The sequence below is a fragment of the Cotesia typhae genome, unplaced genomic scaffold (genome assembly GCF_013202065.1).
Source record: "Cotesia typhae breed Kobodo isofemale line unplaced genomic scaffold, CoteBio_Ctyphae contig_48, whole genome shotgun sequence".
NCBI classification, from domain to species: domain Eukaryota; kingdom Metazoa; phylum Arthropoda; class Insecta; order Hymenoptera; family Braconidae; genus Cotesia; species Cotesia typhae.
In genome coordinates, this window is record NW_027423756.1 from 11,608,654 (window position 1) to 11,632,325 (window position 23,672).

The 23,672-nt window shown below is 34.9% G+C and overlaps 1 protein-coding gene across 1 annotated transcript in view; it reads left to right on the forward strand.

Moving 5' to 3' along the window:
• Nucleotides 1-23,672, forward strand: part of Timeout (circadian regulator timeout) — an 89,900-nt gene that overhangs the window by 32,148 nt on the left and 34,080 nt on the right. The gene's annotated exons all lie outside the window — the stretch shown is intronic.

Consider the following 23,672-nt stretch of genomic DNA (forward strand, 5'->3'; position numbering starts at 1 on the left):
TAGCTGTTATTAATGCCCATTCGTTTTTGCTCTACCAAGTAATATTCCACCGAGCAATAGCTTAATGTAAACCAACTGCCGGTGGATAAATCCCAGTAGAAAACCCAAGAAGAGAAAATGCCGATTTTACACAAAACTGCTACCACCAGAATTTTCTCAAAGTCGTTTTTCATCTGATAGTAATTGCCTGGGTAGAAAATCTGGACACGGTGTGTTCTAAAATGTATGACTGGGAATTGTAGCCGTGGCATGATTTCTCTCTCACGCTTTCTGAATCTTTTACTTCAACTCTAGTATACTATTGCTACTAGTTAGGGTATATACACGTTATATAGGTCTGAGTAGAAGAAGTAAAGTACGAGTGTTCGTGTGTGTAAGTAAGAAACTAACTTCAGGGGGAGATGAGAATTCATTTTGGTGGTTGTGCAATCAACCAAGTTAATTGGCAAGAATTATTAAGACTCCCCTAGATACTAGTGATGGCTGCGGTGGTAGTAGCAGCCTAGGTACTTGAAATTAAAGAAAATGAAGCCATTACTCAAGTGAAACGTTCATTTAGGTTATTCCGTAAAATAATCTTGGGTAGTCTTTGAAGAAATTCTTATAGTGAACCGGATAACGATACTTGTATTCTCTTTCTACTTGCTCGACTGCTCGCTACTGAAAACGGAAATTCTCGGAAAATTGCAAGACAATAGAAGTTACTATGAACACACATTATATCTTCTATTTCCATTGTGTTTCCCGGTATTTTGTTTGCTCGCCTTATTGCAACGCTATCGGAAACTATCCTACCGCCTGATCCTGAAATATCGTATTTATAGCTCTTAAATTTTATTTATTTTATTCTTTCACTTCCGTTTAAACGAATCCGTATGCAAACTTATCATCGAGCTTCTTATTTTCACAACCTCCTTAACAATCACGTGAATAAAATTGCATAAAACTTTACATTCAAACTTTGGTAATTATGGATTGCAGTCTCAACAATAAATTTAATTTTATGCTTTTCAAACAACAAGTTACATTCGTACAAAAATTACCATAACATTTATTGCTAACGATAGTATCAGAAAATATTCAAATTTAAAAAATAAATAATCTCTATTATTATTAAACATTTGACTGTGTCATCGGTATCGTTACGTCTTGTAGTCATTGCAGTTGTCGTCGAGGTTCGCCAATACATGCACATTGCAACGACGCACGAAATAATTTGCATAATATTCAAATAGATGTAGCAGTAGTACGAAATGCATCTCACGATTTGCGTGGACACAAACGTGTCTGAATACATATAGGGTATGGGAATGAACAAAAGGTCGTCTTTTCTTGTATCGCTTGTATTGGAGTGGTTGTATCGTCCGGGAGTTTCGAGGGACTTGATCGTAAAAGGAAACTGTTCGTCGAACGTTTAGCCAAAACATTTCACCCCTTATGCTTGTTTTATTACCTGTTTCTCTTGTAACCAACTCTCCATAGATATATATGTGTATGCATACGTGTACATAAATATGTAATACATAAATTTACATTGATATAAAACCAAAACACAGAAAGAAAAACACTATAAACATTTTATAAGTATATCATAACACTATTTGGTAGGATATTCTTTGCTGTTGGCAAAACCAAGTGAATGGCCAGAAAAATACCATTTATCGTGATGTCCGCGACGTTTTTACAGTCCCCATTTTTTTTTGCTTTCGGTCATTGCAAAGCGTTATATTGCCAGGGCAGAGGAGACTTCCGTCCGTTGTCTATGTACAAATTTTCTCGTTTTATTTTATTTTATTTTTATAGTCTTTTTTTTTTTTTTTTTTTTTTTTTATTTCATCCTTTTCTGTTTTTTGTTATTTTTATTTCGCACTTGCTCGTGTCCCAGGGCTCACGACTCGTTTGTTCGAGAAGCAATTCACTAGTCCCTTGTCTTTACGAGAAATTTAAATTTAGTTTCGTTTAGTACCGTGTCCGGGAACGATCGCAATGGCCTAGAGGGTAAAGTAGCAGTGGCTGTTGTAGTAGTAGCAGTAGTAGTGGAAGAAGAAGTATTAGTGCGACAAAAAAAGAGAGGAGAGATGTAAAGTGGGTTAAAAAGGTGGATCACTAAGCCGACAAGAGAAATAGAAAAGAATGACTTTGCTTGGATGGGAAAATGAGAATATAGAGAAATTACTTACTGTCAAGTGTAAAAGGTCGGAGTTTATTTTATTTTATTTCATTTTATTTTATTTTATTTTAGTTTATTTTATTATATATTTTTTTTTTGTTTAACCACGTCGAGCACTTGGAATTCCGCTAGAGGAATTTATTCTTTATATCGTGAATAGGATAGCGGCATAATTTTTCATAATTTTTTATCATGATAGCGAGCGGAAAAAAATAGCAAACGTAAAATAAGTAACATTTTTGCTGACGAAAGAGATGAGGTTTTGTATCTCAGCAGCTGTAGATCCTCTTCTACTTCAAAGTTATTTATAAACTAAATTCTTTTATCCCTTACAAATTGAGTCTATTTTACTATGCCAGCTCCTATATTGTAGGGGTAAATATGACTAGAAATACGTATAACAATAATAAAAGTAATAATAACTTACCGGGGGATAATAGAAGTGCTTTTCATTGGTCTTACAGTGAATAGAGACAATTTTTGTGGATTTTCTAGAACCCCTAAGTACCAATTCACTTTTCCCCCATACAAAAATCCAATCTCCCGTTGTTCACCGCGGGGAGCTTTCTCAATTAGCGCTCAGAAAGAGAAACGGATAAAGAAAGTCCTTGGCTCTTGGAGCCAATCGTAAGCCATTAGACGTAGAAATGACGTCGCTGATCTCAATTCAACAAAATCAGAGACTTAAATTCTTCAAGACATTTATTTGATTTGATCTCTCTTTCTTTCATCTACCGATTTCCGTATCCAAGTTATAATTCGAGCACATCTTTAACAATAAAATTCTTATTGAGATATCAAAATTTTTATATTTAAGTAATATATTCAATTAAATAACTTTTTTCATTTTACAATAAAAAAGTAATTTATGATAATACGCTTTCGTCCTTTTTACCAGATTAATTTATAAGATTCTGCCCCAGAAATATCACGGTGATCTAGTAGAGAGAATTTAAGAACTTTCATTGAATTTAAAATTACCAAGTAATGTAGGTAGATTCTGGTATTGCGACAGAAACACCGACTGTACGGCAGGTTACTAGGCCAGAAACTCCAAGAAGTAATAGCTTCTACTTTACCCAGTATAGCTCAGTAATAATAGGGAGATATTATAAATATTACTACGACTTAGGTCTGCGTCCATACTTTACGCGGAATGAAAGAGCTTCAACAGAAACAGAAAAGGAGAAAATGAAAGTTACAAATGAAAACTCAGGGAGGGAGGGAGAAACGATTTTACTAGCTAAAGGGTAACTACTGTGCTGAAGCTAGAGTTTGTAATTGCCGAGGCTTTAAAGTGTCGCCGCTGATGGTCGATGGCAGTTGAGACTGGGTTAATGGCTTGTACTGAATGTCTTTTCTTGTGGAAACCACCTTCACCTTCACCACTATCACGTCCTCCTTTTTCACTACTACTATTATCTTTAGATGAAGCGGGGTGAAAATAAGAACAGAGAAGAGGGTCCCTTTAAACGTCTTCAAATAACGAATACGAATTAGAACTAAAGAACCAGAAAAGGGTAACTTTATCTTTGGCACTTGGAGCAACTTTTCCTTTAAGCTATTTACACTTGGAATTCATTACCTTTCTACTCAGCCTTTCTATTAAATTTTTTTCCTTTCTTGTAAAAATAGAGTGTACTCGTCCTGTAAGCTAATATTTAGTCAAAAAGTAAATTATAAAATTAACTATTCACCTTTTTTGAGCGTTCATTTTTTCTCACAGCGAGCTACCATGAATTTTTTATTTTCTCTTGTTATACATCGCGAAAAATAGGTTTTCTCGGGTGTCACGGGTGCGATATATATAAATACATAAACCAGGATAAAAGGGAAGAGAAGTACAAAGATAATAAACTTATTAAAGTGTAAATCGAAAAAAAAAAAAGATAAATGAACAAATACGTTCGCAAAAATCCCTCTAATCTTTTATTCATTAATGCCTTTATGTTTTTATTTATATTTTTTTCTTCCATGACTACACAAATATAAATATACACGGATATTTATATCTTCAGTAATGCTGACGTGTTCGGAAAGGGTCCCATTCGTTTGCGCCAATTAAGTAATCAACTCGCGAGAGCGAGAGTCAAGTGCAGCAAGCGACAGGTGTGACACACTCGCGTGTTAAGTCCCGAGCTTGCTAATATTTAAATTGCTCTAACAATACACAGACGTCAGCTGTTATCAAAGGCGTGTACACAGGCAATGGAAATTTAAAAACACATGCATTCTTTATCGACCTTTTTACTGATATTACAGCTTATTTTTTCTTTTATTTTGTCTTTTAACGTTAAGCAATATCGCTTTGATTAAAATTTGATGTTTCTTTTAAAAAACATCCATGGAAAAACTCCAAAAATACTTAAAAATTTTTCATAAAATTTCTTCACTTTATGTATGTGACGTCATTACTAATTCAAAGCTTTAGTTCAACTATTTCTGTTCTGAATAATTGACGGTATTTATTTTTATAAAGTTTTAGACGGGTACTCGCTGCTCGTGAGTATGCGCCTAGAAATCTGATAGGTATTTGCACTTTTATGCTTGTTGTTTACTGGGTTTATTTACTTGTAAGTAAGTAAGTAACCAAGTTAGCGAACAACAACTTTATTATGATCATCACTTTTTTGTTTCATTATCAAGGTATTAGCTTATGTATCCTAGAAGCTTTTCCCAGAGTGGTCTGTCTAGCTTTCACCATGTCAGCTTTTCTTTTATCTCTATGTTCCGGTATCACATTACGGTTAACTCCATGTACAAACCCGACGAGATACTTTGTGCAGTTTGTAATAGCGGGAAAGATAAAAAAGTATTAAGTAAAAAATAAGGAGTAACTCAAGCCAAATGAAGGTGAAAGCTGGGAAGATTGGTATCGGTTTACACGGTAAGATGAAGCTTTAAGCTTTCAGTTAAAAACATTTCCGTTGAAAAAAAAAAAATAATTTTTTATCCATGTTAAACTCTCAAATTATTTTATGCATAGTTTTAACGATTATTACCCAGAATAAAACTTTTTCTGCTGTAATAAAGTTATAATCTTAATCTTGAATAATCTAGCGTGAGTTTGGAATAATTTATATAAAAAAAAAAAAAAAGTTGACGTATTTATAATTTTACAACCTGTATAGTTAATTTTAACTCACTCAAGTTTATATTTTAGCTGATGATTAATTTATGAATTATTTTATCTGTATATTATTATTTAACATACTAACTAATTTTAGTCGTGAGCTTAGGAGAAGAGAAATATCAAACCATGAACTCGTTGTTCGTGTAAAATTTTCGCATGCCGGAAAATTACTTGGTACCGGCTACCTGAGTACAGATTATTTATGAAAGTTTTAATCGGCGAGGCATTTCCGTGAGATTCAAAATTTTGCCAATGGCGAAGTTAATGAATAAAATATAACACAGGAAGTCTACAGCCATAACTCTGGGGAAACTACTGTACAGTATAGTACCGTAGTGTGTAAGCATTTGTGTGGGTATATGTGTGTGTAGGTGCGTGTGAGTTAGTTCATACAGTTATATTATACATATAACATGTGCCTAAGCTTATGTCTTGTGAGGGAGGATAGCGATTCACAAGATATCTGAACATAAGGAAGATACGAATGAATAAAGGGAACAGAAACAAAGGTGTCTTGGGGATCATTTGATATCTCGAGGATAAAATAGGATAGGATTCCACACAGTATCTAGACAGTCGTACCATACTTGGTGAAAGTAATGACATTGAGATAAGTAACGTACTGAAATATCATTTCCTTTACGACTGACATCATCATCAAAACCAACAACAGATCTATTTATTTTTTTTTTCCATCATTTGCCGTGTATGGCATCTTAAAAATGAGAAAAGATGCACCTACAAAATGTAATCTCGTGAACGAATAAAAAACAATGTAAAAAATGATACGATACAAATACTGAGAATAAGAAAGCGTATCTTTCAAGTTTTACTCCAAAATAGATTTGTCATTTAGTAAACAAAAATTTATAAAAAGAAATATTGAGAAAAATTGTTGTGATTTGGAAAAAATAACTTTCGATGATTCTATGAATTTTTCATCTTTGGCAATAGCACAACTGGTGATCTCAAATCTGATTCTTTTTCGTTTTCTATTGCGGAAACGCCGAAGTGAGCAGAGTGCACATCCAAGATTTATCGTTTCCATATCCAGCCCAGGATGTATAGAGAGAATACCAGAAGGACATGAGCGAAAAAGAATAATAATGATAACAGTATAAAAAATGGATGGATGGAAGCGAATAAAAGCACAGAAGTACGAGTAAGTACTACAACTACATCATAGAGAAATGGACAAGTACCATTTGAGATTTGTGCCTTCATTCGTCAGCTATTCTGCGTTTCCTTATTCTGCCGTGTTTTCAATTTATCTTCACTCATCTCTATCCACAAACATTGCACAGATTTTTTCGAGATTTATCAGAAAACCATTTAAAATTTTTCCATTTAACTTTCTATGATTTTTCTTTTTAGCCTGTTAAAGTTTTTTTTTCGTTCTTTTTTGTTCTTTTCTTTATCTCCAGATTAAAAACTGGAGTTGTGCAATAAAAATTAAACAATTGTATATATCCTTTAAGAAGATTCTTATTAAAGAGCACAAAAGTCCATTGCCCAGGAGAATAAATCTTTTATAGAATTTCTTGAACTTGTCCTTTACAATTTCCCCCAACTTATTTTGTTTTTATCTTATTTTCGATTTTCCTTTTTTCGCATTTGGTCTTTTCACGTTCTCTTTCTCATCGATATCTTATTCCGAAAATTGAGCATCAAGACCGCCACCACAGAACAAGGACCCTACATATTGGAGCAATGCCACAGGAAAACACACTTTTCAACGCACGACTGCTGACCTTTCGGAGATTTTCTTTGGTAATAAGATCGGGGCATCAAAGCAGAAGCTCGCGGAAGCAACGAGACAGACAAATCGATAATCGACGGCGAGACTTTTATTTCTTTGACGGCGAGCCGAGTTCTGAAAAAAAAAAAAAAAAAAAAAAGCTGTGTTGAAAAAAATAAATATTGAAAACTGCCGTTAACAAATCTCTCAGGACATTTTTTGCTATCGCTTACCGAATTGTATGAACACAGGAACGATAATTCTACTCTGCGACAGTTCTGGAGCTCAAAATATGTGTACTGTGTCTGTTTCATCAAAGCGACGAGTCTGCTCACCGCAACCAGACTACATGATCTGTTGTATAGTTGTAATTATTGGTATTCCATTAAACAAATTAGTTTACTTTTTTCTTTACACACATTTACTTTTTTTTCAACTTAAAATCTCTTCATCGACTCAATAAACCATCAAGCATTCACAAATTTAATTGAACTAGAATTCAAATTTGAGCGCGCAAGCGCGCGCCTTACTAAAGCGTTTACATATATTTTCATGCTCATGATATATTCGACCAATCACGTTACGAATAGGTGGATGCCACATACATTTCATCTCAATTTTATATAAGGATTGCATTAGTGAATTAAATCTCCTTTTTTAATCGATTGATAACTGGAAACTTTTTTTACCAGTCTATTCATTCATTTATAAAAAAACAACTCAACAGAATAATAAGAGATTACTTATAAATTTTTTTTTCAATAAAACATATACTTTTTACATTAAAAAAAAAAAAATACTAATGATCGAATGTTGCTTTTAACATCCCGGATTAAGATTAAATCTCACGTGGAATTAGTTAACAATGAACTCTCTTGTAGCAAATAAATTTAATCGGATGATAATTTTAGCATAAACTAAAATAAAGTTACTTTTGCCATTACCAAAGTATATAAATAGGAGCAGCCAGAGATTAACCACACACTATGTACTAAAATATATATCTTTGTGAATTATAATTATAATTACAACCACCATTATCATTATAATCCTCCATTCTTCACTTGATTATTACTATACGATCGAGCAGGTATGACAAGCTGGGCGTCGAGACTGAATGCGCGTTTATGATGATACTCTCTTCTCCCATTATATACATTCATACATGCTGTGTGTTGGTATATACATACACACATTCTCCAGTACAACAATTCCCCGGCAGCCTATTTTGTGCGCTAATGTGCCCTTAACAGAGGGGAACGCATGGTCGATTTAGTGTTTACATAACGACACCCTCACGCTCACTACTCGGCTTAGGCAATCGATATCAGCAATTTGCATAGACTCGCTTGCCAATACTAATTCAACGTGATAACGTGAATGGTATCCTGTGTAAAGTATTAATCATCGATAATCTCTGTACACACATACACACGTGAGCCCCCACATACGAAACCATCGGCCACCGTCAGACGTAATGCTCAACTCAATACAGATTTCGTATTTAAATACACAAGTGGATACCTTCCCTCGGGCTGTGTGCATAATGCAACTGACCTTTAGCTTTCAATTATTTTAGTAAATTGTTTTTCACCAATAATATTAATTATTCAGCAGCCTAATAAATTATTTAGCTTAGATAAATACTCTGAACCAAAGCCGAGGCATACAGCAATTAATTATTAGAATATATACGGTAGTGTTTATACATAATTATTTTTAGGTAAATAAATTTTCGTTAAAGCTTACTTATGCTTATGTCGTAATTAACAATAAGAAAAGCTAGCTCAGTGCAACAGATAAATTTGTCTTTGCTTGGTTGCGTCTTATCATGGTAAAAAGAAAATTCAGCCTTTACTTCAAAGGATAATAAAGTAGTTGTTTACATTTAAAATTAATGCGGTGACTCGACAGAGTACTGAATAAACTTAGGGTATTGGCATGATGATAGAGTCATTAATTTAGTTGGAAATGTGAACTAAAAATTGGCTTTGAAGCCTTGAGTCATAAAAACATGAAAGATACATAAAGTGTGTCAAGTGTGAAAGATAGCGAGGATGGCTAGGTATAAAGGAAGGGTGTGGGTGGCCGTCGAAACAATTTTACAGCATGTTCAGTAGTGTCGCGCAACCAAGCCAAGACGTTAATTTAGTACTTCTAAGAGAAGCATCGTGCCGTATCATATCGAGTCGGTGAACATCCATTACTGCACACTCGTCCGTACGCTATCTTTTCGCCGACCTTACCCATCCTAAGAGAACATATTGCTCTACTTAAAGCGTCTCGACGCGCACACGTACCACCGAGGCGTCGTGCCAACACCAACTATCCACCATATACACTTACTTACACAAATACACCCCTCACTTTCTTACTGTGCCACACATATTTCATTTTATATGGATCTTACCGGCAAATGTACTAATTAATTATACTACTTGTCTTGGCCGCAGCGTCTTTCTGCCAAACTCTCTTTTGTACTTAACTTTAATTTATTATTGAGGCAAGGAGCCTTGCCAGTAGCAACTTATTTTCTTTTATTTATCCCTAATCCGTCGTTACGTTATTCTTATAAAATTCTATCACCAAATAAATATTTCATTCAATTTAAACATCAACACGTTACGTAAAATATCAATACAACAGAAAAAAAAAATGTGTTTTAAAAACTATAAATTGATATTTTATATCCAGCTTATTTTGCCGTCATCGCTTTTGACTCTTCTCCTTGTAAAAAAAGTACTACAATAGAGTACGTAATCCAGTGTCCGACAAAACACCGATTGCTTTTTCTGTATGTCCATACCGTAAAAAAGCAACCCTTTTTTTATAACCTAGCATTTTTACAACTCTCCACGTTCGAACGCCTCTACAACAATCCACTAAACTTTTTCAGTGAATCATAATTTAAATCTTTTATTTGCCTGGGTACTTTGTTCCTCGTTAAAAATCTGTTTATAACTCTGATCCTTGCGAGTTCTCCGGTAAGAATAAATTTTCCTTTGACACAAAGAACAGAGCAAATATCATGAAATATGCAGAATCATTTTGTCGGCACGTAGTTGACAATAACACGGTGAGATACAGAGCAAGTAAAGCGAAACACCACAAATAAACGTTTCCTTTCGGTTCCTTCCCCTTTCGTTCGGTAACTTTCTATCTGCCTTCTTTGGTTACTTTATTTTTATGACGCAGACCTTGGCAATTTTATTAGAAGCTTTTGAACCCTACTCAAGAGCTACAAGTCGTCGTTCGTCGGGTGCAGTACGGGATCGAGATCTTTCTTCCTCAGGATAACACACCCTACATATAAACCTTGTACCTATCTTATACCTAGTTCTTCTTCCCGACCGGCAGCTTTTTCTTCACTGACTCACCTGAATTTTTCATTTTGATAGAACGTTGTAGACTGCACTATGAATAATTTAGAGGATTGTATGGGTGTGTATAGATCCATTCGACCGTAGAGAATCCGTAATCCTCAAACCCCAGGAATCATCTCCCTAAAGCACATGTGTGCATCTTATATACGCTACATATAATACCTAACGTATATTGCTTACTCATATGTTATAAATTCTGCACGTTTATTCTCATCCGAGAGAACCATTAATAATACACAAGCGTATAAAATGAAATAATATTTACCTGCTGTTTTTAATTTGATACTTATACACACAAAAAAAAAATGAAAAATAAAAAGAACAATTTAACGCGTGGATAAATATGTTAATGTAAGTGTAAATAGAATTATAAATAAAGCTAAGGAAAATAAAATAACGAGGAAGATAGATCTATATAAATCTTGTAAGTGTATCATCCTCGTTAAATATAACTGATCTACGGGAGCGAAAACCCGTTGGTGGAGATAATCGAGCGTCAAAGGATAGCGCTCGTCGGCGATATCAAAACGGAGGTGTGAGGTGTGATGGTGCGGGCTCTTGGATGCCTGGATGAAACTATGAGTGGTGGAAAGGGGAGGGAGAGTCAGGACAGAGAGTGTAAGGGAGCTTTGGATATTCTCGCCATTCACGTTGATCCTATTACCGTGCAACGGGTGAAAAACGAAGCTGTGGAAAAGTGAGACGCGAGGCGCATGCACCATCGCCTTCTCGTACGTCGTTGATGTTCCGGAACCTCGATCTACGGTATATTATCATATGGGGGTCTGCACACTCTTCCTCACGTATACTTACTACGAACTAAGCATCCTATCAAAAGGAAAGACAGTATAGTTGAAAAAAAAAAATAAAAAAATAAAAATAAATGATTAATACATTTAACAGAGTCAGAATGAAAAGATAAATAAAGCAAAAAATAATGAAATAAAATATTGTAAAACAAAGCAAGAGATAAAAATAGATATTTTATCCGTACTGCTCGTACTAGTCAAATGCCAGCTTGAGAAACTTGCATGAAAAGCACTCTCGTGATAGTTTTAAAACAAAAAAGAGGAGTATAAATAAAAATGGGTTAGAAAAAAATAAAAAATTTAGATACAAATTTTATTTGCATCCACTAAAAAGGGGCCGCTGTGTACTACTTTACTTCAAGTGCCCTCATTTTTTGTTTTCGCGTTAAAAAAAAAAATAAGTGGTCTATAGAAAGTGAAAAAAAAAAAAAATAACAAGCTGGGAGGTTAAAAAAGCTATAATTAGTTTAATTAAATTTATACGCGTACATCAAAGTTAACAAAGCTTGTTTCAATACAAAATATATCCGAGAAAATTGATTTAACGTGCAGCCATGCAACACGTTCTTGACAAGCTACAATTAAAGCGAACTGCCGATCGAAAAGCTCGCCGACGTTTGTTGTTGGACATTTCATACATCACGCAGTACTACACATATACCCGGTCATCCGATGTCCGCGAACAAAGCCGTCCTCGCTCTCTCCCTTCGCTATTTTACTTTCATCTCTTCTCTCTCGAGCCTTTCGGGTCCCAGACCTGCGCTGCCTCCCTCGAACATCAGTGATTTAATTTTCAGTCGCGGCCATTTTAATCGAATATTTTATTTAGTGGTATTCTCAGTATGTTCTTGATGAATTTTTTAAGCGAAGCTCATGTTGTTTAATCTATTTTAATCGTAGATATCGTGTATCTCCAGTGAAATATTAATGGTGAGTTTTTAGGTCAACCTGCGACAAAAAATTTTTTTTATTTTTTATTTTTCTATTAACAGAAACACGAAGTATAAGCGATTGAAGCTTTTGCTAATCAAATTAATGGAGGTAGATAATAATATCCATGATAGGACAATTTTATTTTTAAAGTTATATCTAATAGTTGAATTACTACTCGCGGTCTCTCGAGTTACATAAAATAGAAATTGATCATCGGTAAATTTTTTTTAGTTATTTTCCGAGTTACTGGCATTGACACTTTTCGTTACCCCAGCAAAAGTCCCCAGTGACTTGTCCTAGCCCATCGCGTTAAATTTATGAACGCACGTGCAGTCCCGGAAGGATTACCGTGAAAAGTGCACTAGGTAGTTGTGGGATGTCGAGCTGGGTTACATAAAGAGTTGCTCTACTGGATGAAACTATACCAAAAGAGAGAGAGAGAGAGAGAGAGAGAGAGAGAGAGAGAGAGAGAGAGAGAGAGAGAGAGAGAGAGAGAGAGAGAGAGAGAGAGAGAGAGAGAGAGAGAGAGAGAGAGAGAGAGAGAGAGAGAGAGAGAGAGGAGAGAAGCGTGTATAGCTCGGCTGGGGAGGCTGGATGCCCCAGTCTCAGCGGAAAGGCCGCTACGTGGCTGCGAGTACCTGGCCGACCTCCGTGGGCGACGTTACGTGGGAAAGTTTTGAAATTTACGAGGAAAACATGTCCCCTTCGACCCTGCTTTTACTTGCTCGGGTAGCGTCGTACACGCGGATAAAGTATTCCTAGTCATAAACGAAAGATAAGTAGCGACGCGGGCTGCTGGAGTACTATACAGTATATGTTTCTCTTATTTGCACTCTCGTTCTTTCTACGCTCGCAAAATTGCCCCTTAGCTGTATCCACTACTCTGCTGGATTCTTCAGTTTCTATTTTGTACCGTACCTTCTGGGGCTTGTCAAGGAGCGCACAACCGGCTTTAAATACGAGGAAAAAAGTGCTCACCTTTGACATTATGTAATTAAGTGTTCACTACACTCGGGAATATTTTTCTTTTTTATTTAACGTTTATGGGGTTGTCATTTTCTTTGGAATTTTTTTTTTAATATCCGGATTTTGTGGTAGCATCATATTGTAGCTTTTACAATTTATATGTCGAATGTAGGCATTGATTATCAAGAACTATTTTATAATAATTATCAATATTGAACTCTTTCGATTGCGCGCTGAGAATCAAAGTTTGTTGATTTAAAAATGATTTATGTTAGCATGAAATTTACTCCGTATTTCCGAGTACTAATAAATATCTAATAACCGCAAATTCCTCGATAAATTGATTATTATCATCCCGGTTAAATATCATTATTCAATTACGATGACCGACTTATTGCTGTTTGCTTTAAAAAATCAACTCCAGCGAAACTGCAAGTGAGATATAAAAGAAACTTGGGTGTTTTTTTCATCTATAGATAGCGTTTTCCCGGCTCCATGTGCCATCGGCAGCCTCCAAGACGCGATTTTTCTGCTAGAAAGTAAACCTGAGGGTGGAAAAAGGATGAGGCGAAAAAAAAAAAATAAAAAATAAGAACGAAACGACAGCATGAAAAATTCCCCGGAGGCTATCTGCTCTCGTGAAGCAACGCGTTCCTGAAATTGGCAAGTACAACTCGAAAAGAGGCGCAGATGAGGGTCCTCAATGCAATTTCACCAACACTTCATTCCAACCCTCACCCCAAATACCAGCCACTTCTTTATTCTTTTCAACTCTTTTTCACCCTTCTGCCTTTTATCCCTTTCCCTTTACACACGTCACATGCAACCCGGTAATTTTATTTCTGATTTGAACACAATTCTGGCGGGTTAGAGTGTGTTACCGATAATTATTTTACTGCCCTTAAAAAGTTATCAATCATCAAAGCAATTGAGTAAGGGATGCGCGTTAAGTTGGCCAGGCCTGCCAGATTCGATTGATCGGTTGGCTGCTTCCTACTGGCACTTAGTGGTATCGCGGGGACTGAGCAACAGATTCGGGGTGATAATTGAAAGGGGCTTACATCATGAACGGAGCTAAATGACAAACAATCGTATCCCAAAAGCTTATGCTTATGTTTGTACACAACATACACACAACACGCTCACTCACTCACATATGTACCTACATCCATATGCAGTCAAGTCTATGGCTTCATTGTACTTGACCTGGCATATTATGCAAGGTGTTTCCTCGTTAGATTCACTAATCTGATTGCATTGAATCTCACCATAAACCATCCGACACTGGGCGAATGTTTACGGCTAGAGCTTACCAATCACCTCCCTACTGTTTGATCTTTGATAATTCTATCGGTGATATATTCAGCTGCCGTCGTTAATTTACTTTAATAAAACAAACTCCATAAATTAAAATGATTTTATCCCGCTATCGCTCTATTTGCTTCGTTTCTGTATTATATTTACTCTTTTTTCTATCTATATATATATATATATATATATATATATATATATATATATATATATATATATATATATATATATATTTTTTTTTTTTTTTTTTATTTTATATTAAAATATCAGACACGCTTACTTTATCTCTTCCTTTCTCATTCTCCATCTGCTTCGGATCCTGATAAAATAATATTTGACGATACTTAGATTTCATGCTAATATAACCATTTGTTGACTTTATAAATCAAAGATAAAAGTACTTGCAAATATTTGAAGTTGTGTCTGAGTAGGAATTATTTCAATTTACTTGAGCACCGGGAAAAAATACAATATGATAACAATTTTTATCATTATTATTATTATTATTGAGAAAAAAATTAATACTCACCAGACAATTCGTAAAATAATTATTTAAAAGCTTCCACTTGTTACGTAATAAATTGCCATTAAAAAATTTTTTCATGCAAAAATCAGAATCATTTTAATAAATATAATAATAAATTGATAAAATGTGAATTTAAACGTTTCATATTTACTCCAATGATATACTACGTAGAATATGATTTTAAATTTATTTAAAGCTGTCAGAAAAAAGTTCGCATCTCTTACTTTTAATTGTTGTTATCATTATTCTTTCTCGCTCTGCATCTAGGAGTATCTTTCTATGTAGTGCAAAAGCTCAAGGCTGAAGGTCAACGTATTATGGGTGAGTGCGCTCCGGGAGAAAGGAAGAACAATCCAGGCAGCACTTGAAGGTGGAAGCAAACGAAGCGCAGCCAAGAGAAAATTGATGAGGATCTCCAGGCATGGTAGGCCGATGCCACCGGAAAGCTAAATCCTTCTGTTTAAAGTAAAGCCAGTTCTTGAGACTCCTCAGGCTAGTTTCACCCTTGCCCTTTCGTTCTTTCATTTTTTCTTCCTTGTCCGGGCTGTCTCTGTTTTTCTCCATCTCCACTTAGCTCAGCGCTGGGAACCAAGCTCGAGAAAAAAAAAAAAAAACAAGAAATCTGGGGATGAGAGCTGAAGCTGAAAGCAAAGAACCAGCAATTGAATTTCCCACTGAGAAAATTGCGGATTTGCCAGATTTGGCCGCTCAGACCTTGGCGATGAGTTCACTATTTGTGAATTTCAGACTGCCGCTGCATATCAGAAACGATTCAATCGGGTTTTATCGTCTTTACGTACTCGTATCACTTTACATTGAGATTATAAAACGCCCACTTCTTTAAATGAGTACGTATTATATAAATCAGCTTACTGCTATATTTTTTTAAACCGATTACTTTAAGCTATTTTTAAGTAGATGCGTATAATTTTAAGTTTTGTATTAATTCTCGTGATACTTATTATCGAAAAAAATTTTACGGTAAAATTATTTTAATTTTTTTTTATTCATCGAGTAAGTTTGAACTGTTAACAACTTTCTACAAAAAAAAATAATTTTTTTGTATAATTAGTTTTCAGGGAAAATTAGAATTTCGTTAAGTTTTCGAAAGCTCTGTTTAAAATAAGAGTGGATTGTAAGATTGTAAAAAAATTTATTCAGTCGTCAAGTAACTTTAAAATAAAAAACTTTAAAAAAGAAAGCAAAATTTTTGACGATACATCTCAATTGAAAAGAATGAAACTTGAATTTAAATAATTTTTCTATAAATCATCAAATCTCATCCATTGTTTCAAATAACACTTAGCCTTGAATAGCTGATATTGTTCTCTCTCTTAAATGGTAATTCTAGGATACGTATGGTTTATCCAGTACTGTTGGTTGTATTGTTTTGAATTATTTATGTATGCTAACCAGGAACTGTTTCTCTTTACACACGTGTATACATATATTCGATTGGTGTTATTGTTGTTGCTGTTTCTGCCGTTGGAAGAGTTGGCCATTATATATACGTATATAAATAAATGGATAAATCATATAAAAGAAAAAATGTGAACTGCTGAAGGATTTCACTTTTCAAATGGAATAAAGCATTACTGCAAAATTGTAAGATTTCTCTCTTTTGTACCACTCAAACGCTTCTCAATCCTCTTTTGTAGAATCTGAAAAACTCCGTTTGGTAAATTGTTCTTTAAGTTAAGTCATATCACTGTACGTATCTTGAAATACGCCGGAAATTCATAGAAAAATTTGATTTTGAAAAAATCTGTTTTTGTGTGACCACTAAAAAATATGTAAAGTTTTTAAAAACTACCGATTATCGACGCAATATCTATTTCTTCCTTTTTTTTTTTTTTGCATATTTTTATTTTTAACAAGAGGGATGAGATTTCGGATTCTGCGAGGTGTTTTGTACCTCGAGCACGTTAGTGTGAAGGAAGAAAACACCCCGGGGGATCCGGGAAATCGGATTATGAAATATCGTAACTTGTGAGCTTTAACAAAGTTTATTCGAGAGTGAAAAGCCGAGTAGGATTGTAGAACCCTGTTTTCTTATCCAACTGGACTCAACAACAGCCGGTGCCTTGACAATTTAACTACCGTCCTAACTCATTCTTCAAAGCGGCTGAAAATTTATGTAAATCCAACACAGTATTAACGTGTCATATTTACCGTCCTCCCGGGTATCAATAAATTCCAAATTATCCAAACTCGATTCCAAATTCAAAATAATAAATGAAACAATATATTGCTGTTACAAATATTCGAAGCTTTTTACATATTTCCAATATGCAGAAAAACGCTGGAAGGTATTCGCGATCATTGGATAGTAGCTCGCTACTCTCGATTGGCCTCTAAAAATATAAATTTTTAAAAATATCTCCAACTGCCTTTTTGGATCTGACAATATTGTTAATCTGTTTTTATTGACGACCTTTTACCGAGAGTTACATGAGATAAAAAAAAATGGATGTTCAAAATATAAACTATTGAGAGAGATAACAAATATCGTAAAAAATTTTAATCATGAATGCAATATTTGAATGTAAAATAAATAGCAAACCAAATAACAAAGATCAATTGGTGCGTATGGCCTATTTGATTTGATTTCATTATTTTTTGTCTGGTATTTTGTTTCATATATTTTACAAAACCTCACAATCCGCGATGAATCGACAAAACTCGATATAGAGAAAAAGCCAAAGCTCGTCATCCATTATTGTACGTTCATTTCTATTTCTCTAGGGTAATAAACAAAATTCCCATAATTTGACATGTTCAGTATAAATATATATATATATATATATATATATATATATATATATATATATATATATATATATATATATATATATATACACTAGTCACAAAAATTAAGGGATATAAAAAAAATTCCAAATTTTTTGGTGATTTTCAGCGAGCTGTAACTCCGAGGAAAATGATCGCACAGAAAAAAAAAAAAAAAAGCAAATTGTAGCTCCAAGTGTCTAGTTTTTAGATATGACCATGAAAATTTTTGTCATCGTCAGGTCTGGAGAAATCCTAAGAAAACTACTGAAAAAAATTTTTCGAAATTTTTTTCGTCTTAAAAAGGTCTACGGGCTTCAAAAATTTTTTTCGATTGTTTCGTTTAAAAGCTCTTTTAGTAAATTTAATACCCTTTAATTTGACGTAATCAAAAAGCCTGTACGATAATTTGCCGCGGAGTTATCGTCAATCAAAGCAAAAAAGTTTTTTTGACTTTGGAAATCAATAACTCTGGAAATAATGACCGTATAGGAAATCGAAGGAGGGTTTTGAAAACTACACAATATTCTCTATAAGAAAACGTAAACCGCTTTTGAAGAAAAAATTTTTTTGAATTGAAAACTCGGACTGAAAAAAGACAAAAATTCGCATAATTAAGGATATTTGGATAACTTGGTATAACTTTGGATAAAATGGATGAACGAAGGATATCGTTGGTAATTTTTAACTTCAAAGTGTCCCCTAAAATCCCTAAGAAATTCAAAGCGCTGCGATTTTTTGTTCATAGTGCCCAGAAGCTTCAAATTCTGTGTTTTCGCAAAAATCACCATTATGAGCAATTTTGTGATTTTTATTCATTTTTCCATTGAAAAATTTTTTTTTCAAAATTCTTTATTTTTTCGATTAAAGAGATTGATTTTTCAAGAAATTTGAAAAAAAAAAAAATTTCAATTTTTTCGAAAATTTTTTCGAAATTTTCTCAATTTTTTCGACTGTTGTTTTACCGCCGGCATTAGCGTTACCCAAAGCGTACCACGTGGAGGTTGCTCGGTCGGATTTACGCTTCTCACACACACACGTGTGTGTGTGTGTGTGTGTGTGTGTGTGTGTGTGTGTGTGTCTTTGTCTGCGTGTTTGTCTGTTTGCAGCTGCCGAATGACCTCTGTACGCACGGCAGTAACTGCTCAGTACCGTGTATTGCCACCTCTGTTCCGAATCACAGCTCGTAAACGCTCTTGCATGTTGATGCATCGTCGAATATCACGTTGCGAAATTCCTTGCCAACAACGTAACAACGCTTGAGTCAACTGATGAAGATTGTGCAGTTGCGGATAGTCTCGCCGCAATCGACGCCCAAGCATGTCCCAAACATGCTCAATTGGGTTCAAATCAGGACTCATCGCTGGATGATTAAGCGTTGTTACGTTGTTGGCGCGGAGAAAAGTTCGCGTACGAACTGCAGTGTGAGGACGAGCATTATCCTGCATCAAAATGAACCGTCTTGCCCCCATGCGTGTGCGCATAGGCAGGACGTGTTGCTCCAGAATTTCGTCGACGTACCTATCGGCAGTCAACGTCCCACGAACGATGACCAACGGGGTTCTGGTATTGAAGGACACGCCTGCCCACACCATGACTGATCCACCATTGAAAGCTGTAACTGGTCTCGTAAAACCATCCCGATCTCGTTCTCCACGACGGCGCCAAACGAGAGATCGTCTATCGCTGCCATGAAGACAAAATCGAGATTCGTCAGTCCATAATACACTGGTCCACTGTCTACGACCCCAATGGTGATGATCATGAGCATAGGCCAATCGGGCTCGGCGATGTCGTGGAGTGAGCATAGGCACGCGATTTGCGAGTCTAGCGCGTAGTCCTTGCTCTCGAAAGCGATTTCGAACCGTCGATGCCGATATGTGTTGTTGGGGAGGACGTTGTCGACGATTGCGAAATTGATGAGCGATCGTGTGGGCATGCGCAGTAGGGTTTCGACGAGCTTCTCGAATGATAGCTCGATCATCACGCTCGGTAGTGATTCGTAGTCTACCTTGACCCGGACGACGATCGTAACTTTGAGTCGCGTTAAATCGGGCATAGGCCCGACTGATAACGGACTGGCTCACTCCCATAGAAGCTGCTACTTCCACCTGACTGTAGCCCTCTTGAAGGAGGGTAACAATGCGAGCCACATCTGTGGCAGCTAAATGTCGACGAGGCATATCAAAAGGTGCTTATCAAAGAAAAGCTTACATAAAATTCACGTAAGGAATTTAGGCTAAAAAGAAAACGTAAAATTCAAGTTTTGTGTGAGGAAAAGCCGAACTCCGCGGGGGTATATCAATTTGTTTTTATTGAATTTTTAAAATGAGATTTAAAACTAAGGCAGTTGTAGCGGACAGAAAAAATTGAGTTAATTTTTTTGACAATAGTGAAGCATTCTGAAGAAGATAAAAAAAAATTAAAAAAAAATTTTTGATAAAAAAATTTCGAAAAAATTGAAATTTTTTTTTTTTTTTTTCAAATTTCTTGAAAAATCAATCTCTTTGATCGAAAAATAAAGAATTTTGAAAAAAAAATTTTTTTCAATGGAAAAATGAATAAAAATCACAAAATTGCTCATAATGGTGATTTTTGCGAAAACACAGAATTTGAAGCTTCTGGGCACTATGAACAAAAAATCGCAGCGCTTTGAATTTCTTAGGGATTTTAGGGGACACTTTGAAGTTAAAAATTACCAACGATATCCTTCGTTCATCCATTTTATCCAAAGTTATACCAAGTTATCCAAATATCCTTAATTATGCGAATTTTTGTCTTTTTTTCGGTCCGAGTTTTCAATTCAAAAAAATTTTTTCTTCAAAAGCGGTTTACGTTTTCTTATAGAGAATATTGTGTAGTTTTCAAAACCCTCCTTCGATTTCCTATACGGTCATTATTTCCAGAGTTATTGATTTCCAAAGTCAAAAAAACTTTTTGCTTTGATTGACGATAACTCCGCGGCAAATTATCGTACAGGCTTTTGATTACGTCAAATTAAAGGGTATTAAATTTACTAAAAGAGCTTTTAAACGAAACAATCGAAAAAAATTTTTTGAAGCCCGTAGACCTTTTTAAGACGAAAAAAATTTCGAAAAATTTTTTTCAGTAGTTTTCTTAGGATTTCTCCAGACCTGACGATGACAAAAAATTTTCATGGTCATATCTAAAAACTAGACACTTGGAGCTACAATTTGCTTTTTTTTTTTTTTCTGTGCGATCATTTTCCTCGGAGTTACAGCTCGCTGAAAATCACCAAAAAATTTGGAATTTTTTTTATATCCCTTAATTTTTGTGACTAGTGTATATATATATTTAAATATTTATTTACTGGACGATAATTTTTCATTCTCTCTATTTGGAAGTCCTTTTTTCGAAATATTTTATTTTAAAATAAAATACGTCACGTACATGTACATTGTGTGCGCTCGTCACTGACCGCCGCTGTTATTTTTACAGGCGACGAGTTGGGGTACAAAAAATTTATTCATGGTTATCGAGGCATACAAAACGAAATAATTATCCATAAAATAAATGCTACCCACGTATTTTATAGCTTTACTAAATATATTTACGCAGTGTTACTCTCACATCAGGTAATTGGAGATGTATATATTTTGTTTATAAATAAATACCCGTATATAATACACAGCACAGCACATTACAGCGTAGGAACTGTGCGTCAGAAACTCAAGGGATAGGAGAAACGTTGTGGAACGGCAAACGCCATAATTCAATTTATACCGTCTGAGTCTGCGGTAGGATTCAGCGACAGTGACTTTTAAAAACCCTGAGGATTTCTCGTGTCGTCGGCGCTCGCTGACATCCGCGCCAATTTTACTCCCGTCATTCTGCGACCACTTTTCACGGCAGCCACGTCGTCATCTTCATTTTATACTCTACACTGAGTTTAACGTTTGAAAAAATAAAATTAAAACGAAATAAAGTTTCATTCTAGCTACAATCTTCCCGACAGGATTGAATTAAAAGATTAACAGCGCAAGTTAGTAACTTAATTAAAATTGAATAAATTACCGTGAAATAAAATTACTTTAATTATTGCTATTTAAAAAAAAAATAAAACATTAAATAAAGAGTAGTAAGATTTTGACCGAAAGTAAAGTTGTTTTCAGGAAACGAGGACTTTTACGACTAAAAAATTTGCATATGAAAGCTCAACTATCCCTTTTAAAAAAAAATCAGCTTGAGCGAAATGACAGACCCGGTACGGTCAGAATCTAAGGTGTAGTAAGGTAGGGTATTTTACTTTCGTCATAAATACCCAGTCGAGAATATAAGAAAGTAGATGAAACCTTGAAGTAACGGAAATGAGAGTGGATATAAGGGTGAAGAAGGTTTTTAACTCGGGATCGATTTGCTGCATAAGCTTGCCAGCTTTCATCGGCCGTTAGGATAAAGTGAAAAAGTAGAAAAGTTGATGGGACTGGTTTATATATGTTTACATGTATAGATCTATAGATGTATGTATAAATAGAAGTAGCAGCATGTCTACAGCGACAGTATGAAATCTCCAGAGTCTGGAAAGGCGTTTCTTCGCTAGTGCTTTTTTGTTAGCCAGGTGAATTCTCAATTCAACCTACACGCGTTTAAGAATATAGAAAATTCGAAGTTTTTTACGGTGTTGTGCTATTTTAAAGTTTAAAAGTGGCTTTCTTAGCGACAGAAAAACAACAAAACTTGGATGAAGAACGAGTAAAAGTAAAAAAAAAAAAAAAAAAAAAAAAAAATTGATGAATTTAAATAATGGGAGTGGAGGTAACTCAAGAGAAAGAGACATTTTTTTTTAGTTAATTTAAAGTCTACTTCTGAATTTTGGAGTGGCTAATGTAAGAAATAATTTAAAAGAAATAGCAATCTCAATCAGCTCCCCTAGAATTACATTATCTACATCAAAGGTAAACCAAAGGGGAACGAAAAAGACATCAAAGTTACCATCGAATTATCTTATATTGCCATTTATACAACCACAAAGTGTAGGCTCGTAATCTTGGGAAAAGTTATTAAGTTAGCCACTTTATAATACCGTTTCTCCCTTGTGTTGTCAATACCGACAATGGATTATATCTAGATCAAAGGAAATATACTTTCAGTACGTGCGTTCGAGCACAAAAATAATAACAAGAAAAGTATGCCGGAATCAGAAACTGATTTTGGGTTTATATTGAGAAAAAAAATAAAATAAAATATATAAGTTAAATCAAATTGTCGTTTCTCCACTTGAGAAATCTGCCCTAACTACATTTAAAATCACAGAGGGCGTACAAGGGGCCGGAAAATTGAGTTTGCCGTACAAGAAAGCCGTATTTTTTTTTTATTTTCTTTTTATAACTTTCTCTTTGGCTATATTGACTTGGTAAGTTACTAAATCCAACGTTAAAACGTATTCCTCACTGTCAGCTGTTTTTTGTCAGTCCGAAAACATAGAAAATCTAGACAGCAAAAAATAATGCAATTTTCCTGAAATCTCGAGTTCACAAGTAGAGAATTTCTATGCGCTCTACTAAAAAGTGATTGCTGTTTGCATCCTCAAGAAGACCTACATACATTCATACGGTACGGGAAATTCAACCCTAATCCAATGGTAGTAAGAGTAGTTTCACTATTGATCGACAAAGATATTTTCTTATTTGTTTTTTGTCATTTATGATAACCTTTATGATATGTCACACATATCAAATGTGTCAGAGACATTTGTCTTTTCCACGAATATGAGCATAACAGACCGCCCTGGGGTATTATATAGTAGAACGATAAATAAAGCGACAAATCGTCGTTAGAACCCCCGACGTGTGTGACGCGAGTAAATGAAAAAAAGGAGGAAGAAGGAAAGTATAAAAGAAGAAAAATGAAAAAAAAATATATATATGTATACATATATAAATCTACAAACTGCCT